The sequence below is a fragment of the Chiloscyllium plagiosum genome, unplaced genomic scaffold, assembly GCF_037043375.1.
Source record: "Chiloscyllium plagiosum isolate Xiang-an unplaced genomic scaffold, Cpla_swu_hap1 HiC_scaffold_9, whole genome shotgun sequence".
NCBI classification, from domain to species: domain Eukaryota; kingdom Metazoa; phylum Chordata; class Chondrichthyes; order Orectolobiformes; family Hemiscylliidae; genus Chiloscyllium; species Chiloscyllium plagiosum.
The window spans coordinates 103,907,895-103,924,135 of NW_028270147.1; the positions used below are offsets into that span (position 1 = coordinate 103,907,895).

Sequence of the window (16,241 nt, forward strand, 5' to 3'; positions counted from 1 at the left end):
AGTGCAGGGACTGTACAAAAACCTCTGGTCTTTGCTTCCCTCTGTCACTCTCACCCTCTCCCTGCCCCTCTCTGGCTCTCCCTCAATCATGTCTTTCTTCCTCTCTGTTTCTCTCATTCTGTTCCTCTCTCTGAGATGTGTCCAGCTGGGCTCGGGAGGTTTGTCAAATTTATTTTTTGATATTAAATCTTGCAGCCATTCTTCACACGTGGCCATGGAGTGTCAGAGGGAAACTTGAAGCCTTCAGTGAGCGGTGGACACTACAGGGACTGGAGTGTGTCGAGGACAGTGACAATCCCAACATGGGGTAATGTGTTCAGTTTCATTTTATATTACTGTGTTTGTATCAGTTATAGGGCGGTGTGTCTATTATTATGTATAACATAACTATGAATAATTATATTTATGTTATAACATATAATTATGAATGTATCAGTACAGGAGTTGGTGCTGTGTGTATTGAGGTTTTTGTACGGATCTGTATCACTGTGTAGAGGGTAGCTCTTACGCTGCTGACAGTAATAGTCAGCGACATCCTCATTCTGAACGTTGCTGATTGTCAGGGTGAAACTGGTCCCTGAGCCCTTGCCGGTGAATCGATTGGAGACTCCTGTGAATCGATTTGTTACATCATAGATCAGGAGAGAGGGTTTCTGACCTTCTCGCTGCTGGTACCAAGCAAGGTAACTGCTAATGCTTTGACTGGCCGTACAGGTGAGTGTTGCGGTCTGGCCCAATCCCACTGACAGCACCGGGGGAGACTGGGTCATGGTGATGTCCCCACTGATACCTGAGGGGTCAGAGAGAAACACAGTGAAGTCAGAACTGTCACAGAACGAGCCGGTCAAATGAGAGATTGTTGGAGACACTGAGCATTCCTCTGGTTTCACCATTTTCTCTTCAATCACAAGTCAGTGGAATTGGAGTGAAATGGAGAGCAGCTAAAGATTCAAGGTGGAAGGAGAGAGATTTGTACCTGCGACACAGAATGCCAGGGGCCAGATCAGCTGGATGTGTGAAATCATGGTGTGTGTTCCTGTCCCTGTGCCTGGTTCCTGATAAACTCTCCCTTCACTGGGCTCTGCTTTATAAAGCTGTAGCCTGTGAGAGTCTGACTGGGTGTTCCTCAGTATGTAAATGGCATCAGGCAGAGAGAGCCACGTCAGCCCCTCACACTTCCTCTTCTCTCTCTCTCGCTTTCTTTCTCACTGTCTCAGAGAGTCATTAATGTGAACAGCACTGAATGAGGCCATATGGCCCATTGTATCTGTGCTGTTAAACAGCGATCTGATGACACTAATCCCATCCTCCAGCTCTTGGCCCATTACCCTGGAGGTTACAGCAACACAAGGGAATATCTAAACACTGCTCCAATGTCACGAGAGTTTGTGACTCAACCAGCCTTTCAGGCAGTGAGTTCCAGACTTCCACCACCCTCTGTGTGAAAACATTTCTCCTCAACTCTCCTCTCACTCCGTAACTCGACTGGGCCTGGGCTCACTCGAGTTCAGAAGGTTGAAAGGGGATCTGATTGAAATGTATAAAATTCTAACATTTCAGACTGAGATGAGGAAACATTTCTTCACTTAAGATGTGGTCAATCTGTTGGATTCTGTACCACTGAAGGACAAGTCACTGAATATATTCCAGAAAAAGAGAGAGATCATTGTTTTGCATTTTAACAACTTGAACGGAATGGGAAGAAAGTAGGAAGATGGCTTTGAGAGAGAGGATCAGCCATGATCACACTGAATGACAGAGCAGACTCAAAGGGCCGAATGGCCTACTCCTGCTGTTGTTTCTATATCTCCATGTCTGTGCTACCTTCAATCACTGTCCCTGGTTATTGAGTCCTTCACTCATGTAAAATGTGCCTTCCTACCCACTGTATCACTGCCTCAAATAATCTTATATCCCTCTCTCACATCCCTTCTCAACCTTCATTGCTCCAAGCAAAACAATCTCAACCTTTCCAAGCTTTCCTCATAGCTGACCCTCCATCGCAGGCAGCATCCTGGGAAATCTCTGCACCCTCTCAATACAATCACATTCTTCCCAAAATGTGATGACCAGGACCTATCTCTCTATATCTCCCTTTCTGACTCATATCTGCCACTTCTTTCTCTCTACTACTATCCCTTTCTCCCACTGTTAATCTCTTTCATATTCTCTCTTTCTCTTTCTTTCCCTCTCTCACTCTGTCTCATAGCCGCTCTTTCCAACTCACTCACGCTTCCTCACTCCGTCGGATAATCTCTATTTCTCCATCTCTCACTGTCTCAGACACTCGTCCATCTCTCACTTCAATTGAAAGCCTCCAAATGTTATCTGCCCCTTTCTATTCCTCCCTCTATCTCTCTCTCCCTCCGTCTCTGTCATTCTGTCTTTAACCATACTCATCTCTCTCTCTCACACACACACCCAACTCTACCCTCTCTCTCTTGATTCCCTTCACTTGATATCACACCCATTCTGTCTCTTCCTCTCGTTCCATCGCTCTCAGTCACATCTTGTTGCTCTCTCTCTATCCCTCAATCTTACCATTTCTACCTCCCTCTCCCTCTCTCTTGGTCCCTTCACATAACTCACACTGTCTCAGATGCTCCTCCCTCTATCCCTTGATCACACACACGCACACACTCCATCTCTCTCTCTCTCTCTCTCTCTCTCTGTCTCGCTTCTCTCTCTTTCTCAGTGTCCTGGGTGGTGACAGTTGAATGTAGGACAAATGTCCCTCTGCTCTGTCCCACTAATGGATGTTAACCCTTGACCCCAGAACATGTCTTTTCCTGGAGTAAGGTCCCATTTCTTGCATTGACCAGGGTTTGGCCTCTCTCAGAAAGATGGACAAATTCTTGTCAAATGAAGTGCAGTTCTGTGCTATTGGCCTATTCTCACTGGGGACTGTTTGGGGCATAAATCTCATTCCATGAAGGCCTAGCAGAGAGAAGAGATCCTCAGGCCATCAGTGTGAGCTGGCGGGACAGTACAGGCTCTGACCCACTGATCCATCCTGTCCATTCACAACATGTTCCAATCCCTTCCCCTGTCCTTCCCCTTCCATGATCAGTCTCTGATTCAGGCTGTTTGACTGGGATAAAGGTCAGAGCATCACACAGTTACAACAGAATGGAACTGACCCCACACCCACCATGGTGTCCATGATGCACTGGACACTCCACCAGAGTCCAGTAAACATGGAATTCAGTTCACAGGGCTGCCCAGTGGAGAGACATGGGCCTCCTTCCCACTGAACATCCCAAGAGAGACCAGTAAACATGGGCCTCCTTCATACTGGACTCTCCAAGGAGACCAGTAAACATGGACCTCCTATTCACTGGAGTTTCCGATGGAGATGAGCAGATGACTGAGTTTTTGAAGAAGTATTCAAGAAGATAGATAAAGGTAGAGCAGTACACTCTATCCACATGGAGTTAGGCAAGGCCTTAGACAAGGTTCCCCATGGTAAACTGTTCAATAAGATTATATCACATAGGATCCAGGGAGAGCTTGCCAGTTGGATATAAAATAGTCCTGATGATAGGAGGCAGAGGCTGGTGAGAGAGGGTTGTTCTTCAGACTGGAGGCCAGTGACCAGCCGTCTGCCACAAGAATCGATCCTGGATCCACTGTTGTTCATCATTTATATGAACAATTTGGATGAGAAAATAGCTGGAATGGTCAGGAAGTTTGTGGCTGACATTAAAATTGTTGGCATCGTGGACAGGGAAGAAGGTTATCCAAGAGTGCAATGTCATCTTGATCAACTGGGCCAGTGGGTCAACAAATCCAGATGGAGTTTAATTTCGATAAATGGAAGGAGTTGCATTTTGGTAAGACAAACCAGGGCAGGAATTACACAATTAATGGTAGAGCCATGGGGAGTGTTGTTGAACAGAGAGACTGAGGGGTACAGGTACATAGTTCCTTGAAAGTGGTGTCACAGGTAGACAGGGTGGTGAAGAGGGTATTTGGCACGCTCACCTTCACTGGTCAAAGCAGGGAGTACAAGAGCTGGGACATCATGTTACAGCTGTACAAGGCATTGGCAAGGCCATGTTTGGAAACTGTGTACATTTCTGCTCACCCTGCTATATGGAAGGAGGTTATTAGAGCTGAAAATGTGTTGCTGGAAAAGCACAGCAGGTCAGGCAGCATCCAAGGATCAGGAGAATCGACGTTTTGGGCATAAGCCCTTCTTCAGGATTCCTGAAGAAGGGCTTATGCCCGAAACGTCGATTCTCCTGTTCCCTGGATGCTGCCTGACCTGCTGCGCTTTTCCAGCAGCACATTTTCAGCTCTGATCTCCAGCATCTGCAGTCTTCACTTTCTCCTCGAAGGAAGTTATTACACTGGTTTGGATAAAAGAAAGATTAATAGGGATGTTACCAAGATTGGAAGGTTTGAATTACAAGGCGAGGATGGATAGGCCGAGATGTTTCTCCAGGGAATGCAGAAGATTGAGGGGTGACCTTACAGAGGTTTATAGAATCATGAGGGTCATAGATAAGGTGAATAGTCAAAGTCTTTTCCCCAGGGTAGGAGAGTCCAGTACAAGAAGGAATAGGTTTAAGTTGAGAGGGGAAAGAATTAGAAGGAACCTGAGAGGCGACCTTTTCACACAGAGGTTGGTGTATCTGTGTAATGAGCCTCCAGAGGAAGTGGTAGAGGTGAGTACAATTACTACATTTCAAGAACATTTATACAAGGACATGGACAGGAAGGATTTAGAGAGGATTGGGCCAAACACAGCAAATGGGACTTGGTCGGCATGGGTGAGTTGAGCTGAAGAGCCTGATGCCATGCTGAAAACCTCTATGACTCTACGATGATGTATGCATCGGCCAACTTCCCATAGGACCAGTAAACATGGGCCTCCTTCCCACTGGACTGTCCAGTATCTGAGCTGCAAACCCCACATCCTCTCCATCATGTAGGTATCTTAATTCAATCTCAACAACACTGTCTGTCTCTGCACTAACTCAGCCCCTTGACCACAGAAACCCTAATTGCTGTTTGTCCCACCTCCTAACTATATGATTCCAATGTCCTTTCCCAGCTTCCTGAAGCCATATTCCATAAACCCCAACTTGTCTGATATGGAGTGGGCCCTTCCCTCTCTTACACCTAGTGTCGTTCCAGATAGACCCCTGACCTCACTGCCAGTCAATTGCCTTCATGGCCTCCCTCTTCCCTCACTCTGTGTCCTGTTGTAGACTCACATTCCCTCCCACCCCCTTCCACCTTCTGTCTCTGGTCTCCTGCCCATTGCTGCTTCCTCCAAGCCACCATTGACAGCAGAGCCTTCAGACCCCTACAACATGCTCTCTGACCTCCTGCCCTTCCTCACTTCCCCTCTCAATGGTTGTGCTATTGAATATACTGTTCAGTGCCATTACTTTTGGTTCACTGTTGCTTTGCCATTGATTTGCTGACTTATTCTGGTAAATCTAGTCTGACCTGTTCCCTGAGTTGTTCAAGAGCATTTTGCTTGAGAAAACACTCTTCTGTAAACTGGGTTGTCTGTTTCTCCCAATCTTTGTGTAAAGGTGCGACTACGTGTGTGTAAGGTCTTATACAACACAGACAGAGGTCACTGGGCCTATTGTGACTGTGTGTCAAATGAGTCCAATGAGTCCCATTTACCCAGCCCTTTCTGTATAACCCTGCGATTGTTTCCTTTTCAGCTATTTCTCCAAATGCCCTTTTGAAAGTTGCTGTTGAATCCACTTCCACTCACCTTGCAGACAGTCATCATGAACTCGTTGGATAAAAATGTTCCATCTTCTCTCTTATTCTTCAGACCCTTTCTGATATGTGTGCCCTCTGGTTACTGACCCTCCTGCCTCACCTGAATGGGCACTAATTTCCAAGTCATTACCAATTGCTGCTAAAAACAAAGTTCTTCCTGACATCCTGTATCTCTTACCGAACAAAATGTAAGGTATTCTCAATGTGAAGATGGGATTTTGTCTCCACACGGACTGTGCAGTGGTCACTCTTACTGATACTGTCATGGCAGCTACAACAGCAGCAGGTAGATTGGTGAGGGCAATAGTGAGTATGTTTTTCCCTCTTGTTCCCTCACCACCTGCCCCAGGTCCAGTCCAGCAGCTGAATCAGGTGGCACTTGACCAGCTTGCTCAGTAGTAATGCTTCTGAGCAGCTCTTGATGGTGGACTTTGAAGTCCCTTACTCAGGGTATATCCTGCATCCTTCCCACCCTCAGTCCTCCCTCCAAGTGTTGTTAAACATGGAGGAGGACTGACTGCTCAGTTGAGGTTGGAGGGGAGTGCGGTGCTATGTGGAAATCAGTAGGAGTTTCCTTCCCCATGTTTGACCTGCTGTCATGAGGCTTCATGGGTTCCATAGTTAATGGTGAGGACTCCCAGGGCAACTCCCTTCTGACTGGACACACCACTGTGTTGCCTCCCCTGCTTGGTCTATTCTGCCAGTTAAAAACTGAATGAGGGAACAATTCTGTGCAGGCTTCACAGCTTGGAGACAGAGCTGCTGCTGGATTGTGTTTCTGATCTCCGAGTGCAGGCGTGTGTGTTGGTGAGAGAGTGGCTGACACTTTTTCCATCATTGTGCTGTTTCTGCAAAACAAATCCCAGAACCAGCCTCCTGTGCTGTCAGATTCCAGGGTTCACAGTTTTCTCCTGTCTCAGTGACAAACGTCCAGCTGCTCCGAGCTCCTTCTTTCACTTCCTCTCTTGGTGAAGTTTCAACCTTGCGATCTGACAGTCTTTGCAGTTATTTTTTACACTGGGGCTTTCTGCTGTGGTCAGAATCTCTAATAATAAGTGTCCAATCAATGACAATCACAGCAGCTAAGAGCAGTCAGGACTGAGGAGCCAGGCTCACTGGGAAACACGTTGGGAAGATCAAAGCCATCCCCTTCAGCTCCCAGTACAAACTCCATCCCTCTCTCTGAGCACTGTCTGCTGCTCAATCAGACTCTTTACAAACTGGGTCTCATATTTGAGGCTGATCTGAGCCCCATATCCTCCATATCGCAAAGGAATGGCTGAAAATCTCAGCCATGTCTATGGGACTCCAAACATGACCATTCCAATGTTGTGCTTGCACACATCACAGCCACTGTACTCTATAACTTTCAGCTCATCCCAAATTCTGTTGCCCATATCCAAACTTGCACCAAGTCCCGTTTCCCCCAACCCCCTGCACCCCATGCCTACATTGGCTCCTGGATCAACAACACCTTGATTTTCAAATTCTCATCCTTGTTCTCAAATCCCTCCCTGTCCTCCACCCTCCCTATCTCTGTAACCTCCTTCAAGTCTCCTCACTCTGTGATCAACAATCTTGGATCGATGGCTCTCTATTCCTTCATCCAAGTCATTGAGAAATATCATGAAATGCTGAGTCCCCAGCACTGATCCCTGGGTGCACCACTATTCACATCTTGCTCATTGGAGGACACACATATTATCCCTCTCTCTGTCTCCTTCATCCAAACTAATTCCTTACCAAAGACAAATACTTTTCTCTAATTGGCTTGATGGTAGGAAGCAGAGGGTAATAGTGGAAGGATGCTTGTCAGACTGCAGGCCTGAGGCTTGTGGAGTGCCTCAGGTCAGGCAGCATCCAAGGAGCAGGAGAATCATTCCTGAAGAAAGACTCATGCCCGAAACGTCGATTCTCCTGTTCCTTGGATGCTGCCTGACCTGCTGCGCTTTTCCAGCAACACATTTTCAGCTCTGATCTCCAGCATCTGCAGTCCTCACTTTCTCCGGAGTGCCTCAGCTGGACCTATTACTATTTGTTGTGTATATCAATGATTTGAATGAAAATCTGCAAGGCATGATTGGGAAGTTTAAAGATGACATTACAATAGCTGGAATCGTGGAGCTTATCAGATATTGCAGCAGGATCTTGATCAGCTGGGGAAGTGAGAAGAGAAATGGCAAATTGAGTTTAATATAGATAAGTGCGAGGTCTTGCATTTTAGAAAGTTAAAGCAAGGTCAGAGTTTCATGGTGAATGGTAGGAACTTAAGGAATATAGTGGAACAGATGGATCTTGGAGTTCAGGTACACGGTTCTCTCAAAGTTGAGACACAGTTAGACAGGGCAATAAAGAAAGCTTTTGGCACACTGGCCTTCATCAGTTAGGGCACTGGGTAGGGACGTTGGGAAGTTATGTGACAGTTGTACAGGACATCGATGAGGTCGCACTTAGAGTATTGTGTTCAGTTTTGGTCACCTTGTTATAGGAAGGGTCTTATTAATAGAAAGAGTACAGAAAACATTTACACGAGTGTTGCCTGGACTCAACGATCTGAGTTATAGGGAGAGGTTTGTCAAGCTGTGACTTTTTTCTTAGAGTGTAGGAGACTGAGGGGGGGATCTTACAGAAATGTATAAAATCATGAGAGGCATGGATAGGGTGAATGCACTCAGCCTTTGTTTCAGGGTTGGGGAATCGAGGACGAGAGGGTATCAGTTTAAGGTTGGAGGGGAAAGAATAAAATGGAACCTGAGGGGCAACATTTTTACACAGAGAGTGGTATACATATGGAGTGAGTTGCTGGTGGAAGTGATTGAGGCAGGTACATTAACACATTTAAAAGGCATTTGGACAAATACATAGATAGGAAAATGTTTGAAGGATATGGGCCAAGTGCAGGGAAATGGGGTTAGTGTGGATGGACATTTTGGTCAGCACGGTCCAGATTGGGCCAAAGGGCCTGTCTCTGTGCTGTAGGACTCGATGACTCTATGACTCTATAATTCCATATGTTTCCATGTTTATGAACAGTCTCTCAAATGTAGAAACAGAGGAACTAGGAGCAGGAGTAGGCCATTCAGCCCTTCTTGTGGGCTCTATCATTCAATTTGACCATGGCTGATCATCCAACTTAATCCCCTGCTCCCACTTTTTCCTCATAACCTTTAGTCCCTTTAGTCATAAGAACTATACCTATCCTCTTCTTGAAAACATTTCATAGTTTGGGTTCAATTGCTCAATGACAGAATATTCCACTAGCTTCTCGCTCTCTGGTAAAAGAAATGGCTCCTCGTCTCAGTCTGAAATGGCCTTTCCCTGTTCTTTACACTGTAATTCCTGATTCTGGATTCCCCAGTCATTAGGAACATCCTTCCTGTGTTTTTCTGGTCTTGTCCTGAGGGTTTTATACAGTTTTCAATGTGATTCCTCTCAATCTTCTAACCTCCAGTGAATATAATCCTAACTGATCCAGTTTCTCATCAGATTTAAGTGCTGTCATTCCAGGAATCAGTCTGGTAAACCTTCGCTGCCCTCCCTCCACAGCCAAGAACATCCTTCCTCAGATAAGGAGACCAAAACTGCACACAATACAATCATAAAATCACACAGTACAGAAGAGGCCCTTCAGCCCATTAACTGTATACCAGCCAAACTGCACTAAACCTACACCAGTCCCACTTTCCAACATGAGGTGCATAGCTTGAATGTTATGACATTTCGACTGCTCACCCATGTACCTTTTAAAGCTTGTGAGGTTTCCCACCTCAACTAACCTCCCAGGCCATGCCTTCCAGACCCACATCACCCTCTGGGTGAAAAGCATTTTCTTCAAAACATCTTGAAGCCTCCTATCTTTCACATTGAATGTGAGCCAACTTGTTATTGACCCTCCCATGAAGGAGAACAGCTGCTTTCTATCCACCCTGTCCATTCCCCTCATAACCTTATACACCTCTATCAGGTCCCCCCTCCACCTTCTCTGCTCTGAAGAAAACAACCTGAGCTGATCCAATTTCTCTTCATCACTGAGAGGTTCCATCCCACACAACATCCTGGTGATTCCCCTCTGTACCCCGTCCAGTGCAATCACCTCCTTCCTACAGTGTGGTGACCTGGACTGCACACAGTACTCCAGCTGTGGCCTAACCAATGTTCTGCTTAACTGCAACATATCCTCCTGCTTTTATAACCAATACCTGAAATGACAAAGGCAAGTGTCCCATATGCTTCCATAACCGCTCTGTTAACCTGTATTGCCACTTTCAGGGATCAGTGGACAAGCACCCCAAGATCACTCTGTTTCTCAGAGTTTCCTCATTTCAAAGAACAAAGAACAAAGAAAATTAGAGCACAGGAACAAACCCTTCGGCCCTCCAAGCCTGCGCCAAACCAGATCCTCTATCTAAACCTGTCATCAATTTCCCAAGGATCTGTATCCCTTTGCTCCCTGCCCATTCATGTATCTGTCTAGACACAGCTAATGGTGTGATCATGCCACCATTTACCACCTCTGCTGCCAACGTGTTCCAGGCACCAACCACCCTTTGCGTAAAGAACTTTCCACACATTTCTCCCTTAAACTTTTCCCTTCTTACCTTGAACTCCTGACTCCTGGTATTTGAGTCGCCTACTTTGAGAAAAAGCTTCTTGCTATCCACTCTGTCTCTCCCTCTCATGATTTTGTAGACCTCAAGCAGGTCACCCATCAACCTTCGACTTTCTAATGAAAATAGTCCTAATCTATTCAACCTCTCTTCCTAGCTAGCACCCTCCTCACCAGGCAATCCTGGTGAACCTCCTCTGCACCCTCTTCAAAGCATCCACATCCTTCTGGTAATGTGGCAACCAGAACTGTACGCAGTATTCCAAATGTGGCCAAACTAAAGTCCGATATAATTCTAACATGACCTGCCACCTCTTGGACTCAGTACCCCATCCGATGAAGGAAAGTGTGTCGTAAACCTTCTTGACCACTCTATCAACCTGTGTTGCCACCTTCCGGGTACAATGAAACTGAACACCCACATCTCTCTGTGCATAAATTTTCCCCAGGGCTTTCCATTCACCGTATAGTTCACTCTAGAATTGGATCTTCCAAAATTCATCAGCTCGCATTTGTCCAGATTGAACTCCATTCTCTGCCCAACTCTCCGATCTATCTATGTTCTGCTACATTCTCTGACAGTCCCCTTCACTATCTGCAACTCCACCAATCTTAGTGTCATCTGCAAACTTGCTCATCAGACCACCTATACCTACCTCCAGATCATTTATGTATATCACAAACCACAGTGGTCCCAGCATGGATCCCTGTGAAACACCACTGGTCACAGGTCTCCATTTTGAGAAACTTTCATCCACTACTACTCTCTATCTTCTGTTGCCCAGCCTGTTCTCTATCCATCTGGCTAGTACACCGTGGACCCCATGCAACTTCAATTTCTCCATCAGGCTAGCATAGGGAACTTTATTAGACACCTTCCCGCCTCAGGCGACTGACTATGTGGAGTTTGCACGTTCTCCCCGTGTCTGCGTGGGTTTCCTCCAGGTGCTCCGGTTTCCTCCCACAGTCTAAAGATGTGCAGGTCAGGTGAATTGGCCATGCTAAATTGCCTGTAGTATTAGGTAAGGGGTAAATGTAGGGGTACTGATTAGATTAGATTAGATTAGATTACATTACAGTGTGGAAACAGGCCCTTCGGCCCAACAAGTCCACACCGACCCGCCGAAGCACAACCCACCCATACCCCTACATTTACCCCTTATGGGTGGGTTGCGCTTCGGCGGGTCGGTGTGGACTTGTTGGGCCGAAAGGCCTGTTTCCACACTGTAATGTAATGTAATCTAATCTAATCTAATGTAATGTAATCTAATCTAATGTAATGTAATCTAATTTAATCTTACTGAAGTCCATATATATGACAACAATAACCCTTCCTTCATCAATCAACTTTGTCACTTAGATTGGATTAGATTAGATTACTTACAGTGTGGAAACAGGCCTTTCGGCCCAACAAGTTCACACCGACCTGCCGGAGCGCAACCTACCCACACCCATTTACCTTTTCACCCTTACATTTCCCCCTTCACCTAACACTATGGGCAATTTAGCATGGCCAATTCACCTGACCGGCACATCTTTGGACTGTGGGAGGAAACCAGAGCACCCGGAGGAAACCCACACAGACACGGGGATAACGTGCAAACTCCACACAGTCAGTCACCTGAGGGGGGAACTGAACCCGGTCTCTGGCGCTGTGAGGCAGCAGTGCTAACCACTGTGCCACCGTGCCACCCACTGCCACCGTGCCGCCCACTTCTTCCAAGAATTCTATTAGTTTAGTAAGACATGACATTCCCTGCACAAAATCATGCTGCCTATCACTGATAAGCCCATTTTCTTCCAAATGTAAATAGAACCTATCCCTCAGAACCTATCTTCAGCAACTTCCCTACCACTGACGTCAGGCTCACTGGCCTATAATTATCAGGATTATCCTTGCTACCCTTCTTAAACAAGGGGACAACATTATCAATTTTCCAGTCCTCTGGAATCTCTCCCATGTTCAAGGTGGCTACAAAAATATCTGTTAAGGCTCCAACTATTTCCTCTCTCACTTCCTTCAGACACCTGGGATAGATCCCATCTGGACCTGGGGACTTGTCTACCTTAATGCCTTTTAGAATACCCAACATTTCCTCCCTCCTTATGCTGACTTGACAGAGAGTAATCAAACATCTATCCCCAACTTCAACATCCGTCATGTCCCTCTCCTTGGTGAATACCGACACAAAGTACACATTAAGAATCTCTCCCATTTTCTCTGACTCCACGCATAACTTTTCTCCTTTGTCCTTGAGTGGGCCAATCCTTTCTCTAGTCACACTCTTGCTCGTTATATACAAATAAAAAGCTTTGAGATTTTCCTTAACCCTGTTTGCGAACGACTTTTCATGATCCCTTTTAGCCCTTTTAATTCCTCATTTCAGATTGGTCCTACTTCCCAATATTCTTCCAAAGCTTTGTCTGTTTTCAACCATCTAGACCTTAGATATGCATCCTTTTTCCTCTTATGATTTGGAGATGCCGGTGTTGGACTGGGGTGTACAAAGTTAAAGATCACACAGCACCAGGTTATAGTCCAACAGGTTTAATTGGAAGCACACTAGCTTTCGGAGCGACGCTCCTTCATCAGGTGGTTGTGGTCGGCTCAGTTGTAAGGCACAGAATTTATAGCAAAAGTTCACAGTGTGATGTAACTGAAATTATACATTGAATAATACCTTGATTGTCTGTTGAGCCTTTCATTTGTTCGAATGCCATGATAGTTTCACTTCTTTGTTGTGTAAATCACAAAACATTTTTTAAAACGTTGCATTCTCAGGTTAATTGTAACAATTGGTGTTAGCTAGATAATATGTTGAAGGTATTAGCCCCTGTGTTCTCTGTCTGTGCCATGATGCTTAGATTGAGTCTAATCTAAAAAATGAGATAACGGAGGTTTACATGAATTCATACAGTTTTTGAGCAAAGTACAATGTAACTCTGCAAGTACAAAATCACCCCACAAATGTATATATATATATATATATATGTGTTAATGTGGGTCTTTTTGTCTGTGTGTGTGTGTGCGTGTGTGCGTGTGTGTCTGTCTTTTGGTATGGGTTGGGGGTTGTGAGTGTGAGAGAGTGTATGTGTGTGTGTGTATGTAAGTGTGGAGTGTCTTATGTCTGTGACGGGATGCATGTGTGTGGGAGTGTGTGTGCGTGTCTGGGGTGGGGGGGTTGTGAGTGCCGATGGGAAAGAGTGTGTGTGTGAGTGTAGAGTGGTCTAAGTCTCTGAGAGGATGCATGTGTGAATGTGGGAGTGTGTGTGTCTGTAAGGGTATGTGTGTGTCTGTGTGCGTGTCTGTGTATATGCGTGTCCGTGTATATGTGTGTGTATAAGAGTGTTTGTGTGTGTGTATAGTGCAATGGGGTCACCTGTTGAGGCCCTCCCTATGGGTACTGAACTTAGCTATCAGCCTCTGCTCAGCCACTTTTCACTGTTGCCTGTCCCGAAGTCCGCCTTGGAGGGTGGTCAGCTGAAGGTCTGTGGTCGAATGTCCTGGACCACTGAAGTGTTCCCTAACTGGGAGGGAACCCTCCTGTCTGTTGATTGTTGTGCTATGCCCATTAATCCGTTGCCATAGCCTTTGCTCGGTTTCCCCAATGTACCATGCCTCAGGGCATCCTTGCCTGCAATTTGTAAGATAGACAACGTTGGCTGAGTCACATGAGTACCTGCCATGTACATGGTGGGAGGTGTCCCCACGTGTAATGGTGGTATCCATGTTCATACTCTGACACGTCTTGCAGCACCTACCATGACAGGGTTGAACCACCACCCTTTTTCCCCCACATCTTTCCATAATCTGTTTACATATTTGTACCTCTATTTCACGCTCGCTGTTGGGAGGCCTGTAGTACAGCCCCAACAAGGTTACCATACCCTTCCTATTTTGGTGCTCTGCCCATATTGCCTCACTGCTCGAGTCCTCCATAGTGCCCTCCTTCAGCACAGCTATGATATCCTCTCTGACCGGTAATGCAACTCCTCAAACCCTTTTTACCTCTCTCTCTATCCCACCTGAAGCATCTGTATCCTGGGATATTTAGTTACTGGTCTTGCCCTTCCCCCAACCAAGTCTCTGTAATAGCAATATCATCATACTCCCAGGTACTAATCCAAGCCCTAAATTCCTCTGCCTTACCAACTACACTTCTCACATTAAAACAAATGCACCTCAGACCACCTGTCCCTTTACTTTCATTATCTGCTCCCTGCCTACTCTTCCCCTTAGTCACGCTGACTTCATTATCTATTTCCTTATTGGCTTTAGTTACTGCCTCCTTACTGTTCACTAACCTCCTCATTTGGTTCCCATCCCCCTGCCATATTAGTTTAAACCCTCCCCAACAGCGGTAACAAAAGCACCCCCAAGGACATTGGTTCCAGCCTTACTCAGACTGTCTGATTTGTAATAGTCCCACTTCCCCCTGAACCAGTTCCAATGTCCCAAAAATCTGAAACCCTCCCGACTGCACCATCTCTCAAGCCACTCAGTAATCCTGTCTATTCTTTCATTTCTACGCTGACTAGCACAGGATACAGGTAGCAATCCTGAGATTACTATCCCTGAGGTCCTACTTTTTACTTGACTCCGATCTCCCTAAATTCTGCTTTTAGGACCCCATCCCATTTATTACCAAATCATTGGTGCCTGTATGCATCACGACAGCTGGCTGTTCACCGTCCGCCTTCAGAATGTCCTGCAGCCGATCAGAGTCAACCATGACAAGTGTACCTGGGAGGCAACATACCATTGGGAGTCTCGTTTTCAACCACAGAACCACCTATCCACTCCCCTTCCAATTAAATCCCCGATGATTATAGCCCTTACACTCTTTTTCCTGCCCTTCTGTACAGCAGAGCCAGCCATGGTGACATGAACCTGGCTCCTGCTGCCTTCCCCTGGTGAGCCATTTCCCCCAACAGTAGACCTGTTTTGGAAGGACATGACTGCATGGGACACCTGCACTGCTTTTCTGCTCTTTCTCTCCCATTTGGTCACCCATTCCCTTTCTCCCTCAGCAATCCTAATCTGCGGTGTGACCAATTCACTGAACGTGGTATCCACGACCTCCTCAGTATCATGGATGCTCCAAAGTGAGTCCATCCACAGCTCCAGAGCCATCATGTGGTCTAAGAGGAGCTACAGCACTTCCTGCACGTGAAGGAGTCAGGGACATCAGCCGTGTCCTTGAGTTCCCACATTGAAGAAGAGGAGCATAACACAGGTCTGGGATCTCCTACCATTTTTACTCTTACGGTTAACTTAGTTCAACTAGTCCTGCTATTTATTGAGTCCCTTGTCTTGTTCCTTTTTCCAAAGTGCATCACCTCACATTTATCAGGGTTAAATTCCATCTGCCTCTGATCTGTCTGTCTGACCAATCCGGTTACATCCTCCTGCAACCTCCTTCTTTCACCGAGCCAATCTTCATGTTATCTTCAAACTTACTTATCATTCCCCGTCACATTGTCATCTACATTGTCTCTATATATCACAACTGAAAAGAGACCCAGCAGTGATCACTGTGGTATCCCACTGCATACTGGATTCCAGTTATACAAACAGCTTTCTGCCTCATCCCCTGTTTCCTGTCACTGAACCAATTTGGAATTGAATACTCCAGGTGTGATCTCACTAAGGCTCTGTACAATTGCAGCAAGACATTCCTGCTCCTGTACTCGAATCCTCTCACTCTGAAGGCCAACATCCCATTTACCTTCTTCACTGCCTGCTGCTCCTGCACACTGACTTTCAGCGACCTATGTACAGGGACACCCAGGTCTCATTGCACCTCCCCATTCCAAATCTATCACCATTCAGATAACAATCTGCCTTCCCGTTTTTACTATTAAACTGGGTACCCTCACATTA

The 16,241-nt window shown here is 46.1% G+C and overlaps 1 long non-coding RNA gene across 1 annotated transcript in view; it reads left to right on the forward strand.

Annotated features, from left to right (window-relative positions):
• The first annotated feature begins 76 nt into the window (after nt 1-76).
• Nucleotides 77-16,241, forward strand: part of LOC148149220 (uncharacterized) — a 42,064-nt gene continuing 25,899 nt past the window's right edge. The window contains exon 1 of the long non-coding RNA XR_015758235.1: nt 77-307. This is a non-coding gene — a long non-coding RNA (uncharacterized LOC148149220). The remainder of the gene's footprint in view (nt 308-16,241) is intronic.